Source organism: Indicator indicator, chromosome 11 (assembly GCF_027791375.1).
Source record: "Indicator indicator isolate 239-I01 chromosome 11, UM_Iind_1.1, whole genome shotgun sequence".
Classification (NCBI taxonomy): domain Eukaryota; kingdom Metazoa; phylum Chordata; class Aves; order Piciformes; family Indicatoridae; genus Indicator; species Indicator indicator.
Window position 1 is genome coordinate 2,851,992 of NC_072020.1, and position 6,283 is coordinate 2,858,274.

At 48.7% G+C, this 6,283-nt stretch overlaps 1 non-coding gene across 1 annotated transcript; it reads left to right on the forward strand.

Moving 5' to 3' along the window:
* The first annotated feature begins 803 nt into the window (after positions 1–803).
* Positions 804–995, forward strand: LOC128970155 (U2 spliceosomal RNA). The gene has a single exon (XR_008489184.1). It is a non-coding gene; the product is annotated as a U2 spliceosomal RNA (small nuclear RNA).
* The last annotated feature ends 5,288 nt before the right edge of the window (positions 996–6,283 follow it).

The following is a 6,283-nucleotide window of genomic DNA, read 5'->3' on the forward strand; positions in this document are numbered from 1 at the left end:
AGTTTCCCACCAGCTGCTACTGAAAAGAAAGATTTTATTTACATGACTAGTGCCAGGAAGGTACAAGCCTGGCTGAAAGTAGCCCTGAGAGATGGTAGCTGCGCTGCAGGTGCAGCTCTGTGAGACAAAGTCCTGCTGCTGAGGGAGAGTCTTGAGGTGCAGAGGGAGAAATGCAAAGATGCCTAAACTTCCCCTGCTGCAACTTGAGGTTGTTTTCTCTCATCCTATTGCTTGTCATCTGGGAGAGGAGACAGACCCTGACCTTGCTCCATCCTCCTTTCAGGTAGTTGTTGAGAGTGATAAGGTCACCCAGGGCAGGTCACACAGGAATGCATCCAGGTGGGTTTGGAATGTCTCCAGAGAAGACTCCACAACCTCTCTGGGCAGCCTGCTCCGGGGCTCTGTCATCCTCACAATGACAAAGTTTTTAGGTTCATGTGGAGCCTCCTCTGCTCCAGCTTGCCCCCATTGCCCCTTGTGCTGTCATTGGACATCCCTGGGCAGAGCCTGGCTCCATCCTCCTGACACTGCCCTGCACATCTTTATCAACAGCAATGAGGGCACCCCTCAGCCATTTCCAGCACAGCAGCAGTATCCTCCTGCTTCAAGCTGGTATTGAAATAGAGGAGAAACAAAGTGCAAATCATCAACTCTGATCCACTGGTCAAAGGCAATCAAATGCACTCAGGGAACAGCTAAGCAAATTCTTCCACTCCTACTGTACCTTATGAAAAGTTTACTGGATTCAGTAAGCCCACGACCAAATTCTTTATGGTGGAAAAAATCCCTCCTTGTAACACTTCATCACTTCTCAACCTTCTGGCTAAGCTCAAGGGTAGGATCTGTTGTTGTCAGTTTTAATATCTGGAATGTCCTCAGTGGGAGACCTTTACATTAAATGGGTTGTTTTGCCTGGGAACTGAACTCAGAGCTTGCTCCTTCCACTCCATGCATTGCCCCAGTATTGCAGTGACCTCTGGGGTTGTTCAGCCTGAAGAAAAGGAGGCTCAGGAGAGAGCTTCTTGCTCTCTGCAACTCCCTGGAAGGAGTTGTAGTGAGGTGGGAGTCAGTCTCTTGTCCTACAGATTGTTGCTTGGGAAAAGAGGAAACGGCCTCAAGGTGTGCAGGGAAGGTTTAGGTTGGACATTGGGAAAAGTTTCCTCACTGGAAGGGTTGTCAAGCTCTGGAACAGGCTGCCCAGGGCAGTGGTGGAGGGATTCAAAAGATATACATGAATGTGGTGCTGAGGGAGATGCTTTAGTGGTGACCTGGCAGTGCTGGCTTAATGGTTGGACTTGATGACCTTCAAGGTCTTTTCCAACCACAAGGGTTTTATGAGTCTGCATTTAAATGTTGGTTCAAATGCCTTCATGCCTTAGACCTGCCACCTTCGTTTCTTGTTTCCAAGCAAATGATTTCCATGGCCATGGCTGTGCAGATTTGCAGCCTCAGTTTTTGCTTTCACTTTGACTACTAACCACAGAAACATTCAGGTTGGAAAAGGCTCTGGGGACCACCAGGTCCAACCAATAACCCTACTAATGTGAGTAGCTGAAATTGTTGCCTTGAAATACCAACTGTTCAAGCATACCCAAAGCCAGTTTACTCCTTTATTCCACATGAAAATTAAGCATAAAAGTTTATAGAGGCTCTGGGGAAAAAAAATGTTTGATGTCATTTTCTTTACCAGCAGAGTTCCTACCCATAGAGAAATAAAAAAAAAAAAAAGAGATTAAATCCTTGGTGCTTAATCTGCAAGCAGGATGCAAGCAACCCTGCGTTGTTTCCATGTATTAGTCAGCTGAAATACTCCTAGCAAATCCTCTCCCTTTATCACCCTAATTCTCAGAGTCTGGAAGGAAAATTCAAAAGCATGTTCCAAATGGCCAAGCAGCTGCAGCCCCCTCCCTTGTTCACAACTTTTCAACCTCACATCATCTCAGGGCATTATTTAACTGAACACTGAGCTCCCATTAGTATATGCAGAACAGACAACTCAATTTACCATCTCTCAGGTTTCTGCTGGCAGTTATTCCCCTGACACAAAACAAATGGTTTGGATTTATCTGTGTGTGTGTGTGTGCAGGATGCTTCCTACCACTGCACTTTGTCCCAGAGGGTCCCTCAGTTACTCTTTGTTCTGGAGATGCTGACTTCTGAATCATAGAATCAGTCAGGGTTGGAAGGGACCACAAGGCTCATCCAGTTCCAACCCCCCTGCCATGGGCAGGGACACCTCACACTAGATCAGGCTGGCCAGAGCCTCATCCAGCCTGGCTGCAAACACCTCCAGGGATGGGGCCTCAACCACCTCCCTGGACAACCCATTCCAGGCTCTCACCACTCTCATGGGGAAGAACTTCTTCTTCACATCCATCTGAATCTCCCCACTTCCAGCTTTGTTCCATTCCCCCCAGTCCTGTCACTACCTGAGAGCCTAAAAAGTCCCTCCCCAGATTTCTTGGAGCCCCCTTCAGATCCTGGAAGGCCACAAGAAGGTCACCTCAGAGCCTTCTCTTCTCCAGACTGAACAGCCCCAACTCTTTCAGTCTGTCCTCATAGGAAAGGAGCTCCAGCCCCCTGCTCATCCTGGTGGCCCTTCTCTGGACACCCTCCAAAATGTCCAGATTCCTCTTGTAATAGAGGCTCCAGACCTGGATGCAGTACTCCAGGTGGGGTCTCACCAGAGCAGAGCAGAGGGGGAGAATCACCTCCCTTGCCCTGCTGGCCACACTTCTCCTGATGCAGCCCAGGCTCTGCTTGGCTTTCTGGGCTGCAAGTGCACATTGACAGCTCCTGGTGAGCTTCTCATCCACCAGCATCCCCAAGTCCCTCTCCTCAGGGCTGCTCTCCAGCCAGTCCCTGCCCAGCCTGGATTTGTGCTTGGGATTGCCTCGACCCAGATACAGGACCCTGCACTTGGTCTTGTTGAACCTCATGAGGTTGGCTTGTGCTCACCTCTCCAGCCTGTCCAGGTCCCTCTGGATGGATCCCTTCCCTCCAGCCTGTCTGCTGCACCACACAGCTGGTGTCATCAGCAAACTTGCTGAGGGTGCACTCAATGCCTCTGTCCATTGCACCAACAAAGATGTTGAACAAGACTGGTCCCAGGACTGAGCCCTGAGGGACTCTGCTTGTCCCTGGCCTCCACTGGGACATGGAGCCATTGACAGCCACTCTTTGGGTGAGGCCATCAAGCCAGTTCTTTATCCATCTCGTGCTCCACCCATCAAACCCCTGTGTCACCAGGTTGGAGACCAGGACGTGGGAAGCCAACCCAAGGCAATGTGTTGTCTCAGAAGTCGTGGGCTGGAGGTAGCAGCAGTGTAAGCTGTGCTCGTGTGCTTTGTGAGCTGTGTCTAGGCACTCTTCTTGCCAGATAAGGCACAGGAATCAAAATCATGACTACGGTTTGCCACCAAACAATTTGTTTGATCTGAGGACAAGAAAAATCTCTCCTGTGTCTTCATCTGGCACAATCCAGCACTGCAACCCAATGCTTGGGATAGGATTGGACCCTGTTGTAAGCTGCTGAGAGATGTAAGAGCCAAGGTAGAGGTTCCTTCAAGCAAAATTCCAGCCTGGGAGTCCTGAGGAGGGGAAGCAAAGGAAAGCAAGAGCTGGTGTGCTGTGTGGGGGTTTTGCAGAGTTATCAGTCAACAGCTGTAAGCCCAGACTCCTTGCAGCTGATAACAGATCTGCTCCTTCAGCCTGGCCACTCATGCATGGAAAATCAAAGAAGATTGAAATCTGTTTAGAGAGAAGGAGAAGGGGGAGCCCCAACCTTCAGTAAACTCCAGACTACCAGAAAACTGTCTTTGAGACACCACATGTAGCATGGGGAAGATTAATTTGGCAGTACTGCTTTTAAAGGTAGCTCTGTTGGTTATTGATCTGTGACAGAGAAACTCTGCTCACCTCTTGCAGCTGGAAATTAGGAATATCTGTGTGTGGTTTCATGGTTTGAGTTCTAGGTTAGGAGCAGTTGATAAGAAATATTGGAGTCTCTCAAACTAGAGCTGTCCATCAGGCTTCAAGCAAACTGGGGGGGAAAAAGAGAGAGAGAGAGTTCCCAACCTAGAATTCCAACTGACCTTTATTTGCCTAACAGCAGTTTCAGACTTTCATTCAATCAAACACTAAAAAGCATCTCCCAAGCCTGTAAGGCTGCATGCACAGAAGAATTTATCAGGTTTGTTTTTTTAATAAATGAATTTCTACTCTTACATCTAAATGGTTATAAATTGTGTGGTTCACTCTGGCTGCCTTTAGGCTACCAAGTGCCTCCATGCCTGGAGGTACAGAGTGGATGCAGCCAGGACCTGCTTTTCTCCCTGTTGTGGTTTTTTTTTTTTTTTTTTATGGTAAGGACCCCCAGCATATCCCAGAAGCCTGAGCTGCTGAACCCAAGAGAATTCTTAATCTGGATGATGAGAGGACCAGGAGCCTGAAGTGGGAGTGCAGTCTCTGAGCCTGTGGTCACTGTGGAGCAGGGGCACAAGGGGCAGAGCTGTGGTGCAAGAACAAGGCTCTGTATGGAGACAAACACCTCTGTGCTTGGGCTAGCATCAAAGAGAGAGAATCAGAGCATGGTTTGGGTTGGAAGTGCCTCCAAAGGTCATCCAGGCCAACCTCCCTGCAGTCAGCAGGGACATCCTTCACTGGATCAGGTTGCTCAGAGCCTGACCTTGAATATCTTCAGGGAAGGAACCCCAGTCCCTGTTCCTGTGTTCCACCACCCTCATGGTGCAGAACTTGTTTCTAATATCCAATCTAAATCTCCCTTTATCTAAGTTCAAACCATTGCTCCTCCTCCCATCCCTACAGACCTTTGCAGGCAGTCCCTCTGCAGCCTTCTTCTAGGCCCCCTTCAGGCAGCAGAAGGCTGCTCTTAGGTCTCCCTGAAGCCTTCTTTCCAGCTAGTGCCAAGCCTGTACACGCTTGGAGTAGGACTGAGTCTCTCTCTCTGGTGAGGGTGCTTCACAGGAGCCAAAAGAACTGCTGCTGTTGTCTTGTCCCTGTGACAAGCCTTACAGAACCTCCCCAGTCAATTGCCTAGAGCTGGCCCTCAAAAGCTGTTGATGCTCAGCATTCTCCTTGGCACCTCCTGGGCTGAGCAGTTTCTGAAGGCCAGAGAGCACTCTGCAGCTGCAAGGCACTCTGCAAAGGCAACCTGAGTCAGTATCCTCATGTTCCTTTCATGTCCTTATTCAAACCCCCTCTGCACCTTCTGAGGCCAGCTGACCAAGCAGCATTTCTTGCATCTGTAGGATTCTGAATCCACTTCCATCATTAATGTTCATTACTTTCCTGGAGAGCTACAATTTCATTATTCAGTGTAACAGAGCAAAGATTGCATGAATGCATTTCTGAATGTTAGTTAAACAGTAGTTTTAAGAGCAGAAGAGGCTTCCTCTGCCAACAATGTGCTCCTTATTGTGCAGGTCCTTCGCAGAAGTACAGGGAAAAAAACTTCTATGGCCCTCAAAAGAAAAAAAAAAAGCAGCAAAGTAAATATTTGCTTACCCATTCCTGCTTCAGAGGGGAAGGCAGCATGGGGAGTTTGACAGGTGGTTAACATGAGTGCTTGAATCCATCCAATGCTAACAGCAGGAAATTTGCAAACCCTTTGATATCTGCCTATGAGAGTCAGAGAGGGAGTTCTGCCATGCCTGATCTGTTTTGGTGGCACAGCCTGTGGCTACAGTGTGGTTGCCTCTCACTTTGGTGGTCTGCCCAGCCCCATCTCAAGAACTGAGGCTGTCTGAGCTGAGGAGAACCCACAGCTGAGTGATGGGATGAGAGGGGAGTGATGGCTGGATCTAGGGGCATGAATTCCAGAGCTTTTGCAGCTGGGCCAAAAGCTGACCTGGTTACAAGCAGATACTGGGTGTAGGGTGGGGTGTGGTGTAGCCAAAGCATTTCTTTGCTGCTGCTGCTGAGCAAGGAGCCCTTTCAGCCCGTCTGGGGAAGCCTTGATGATGCATCTGTTGGTTTTAGCACATCATTTGGGGGCCTCTTTAAGGAGCAAGCTAGTGATGCTGTTGCCTTCCTAGAGATGTGCAGGAACCTGGGGATTAAATTATTTTATACATTGCAAAGATGAGGCTGATGGAGCTGAAGTGCTGAGCTCCTTTTTTAATAAAAGGCACCAGCTCAACTCTCTTTCAGGAACTCACTTGCTCTTAATGAATTTACCATGATGCAGGCCCCACAAATTTCCTCTCTAGCTTGTTTTGGCACTCTTAGATAAAAATGCCATCTGCTAAGGAGATTTATTGGC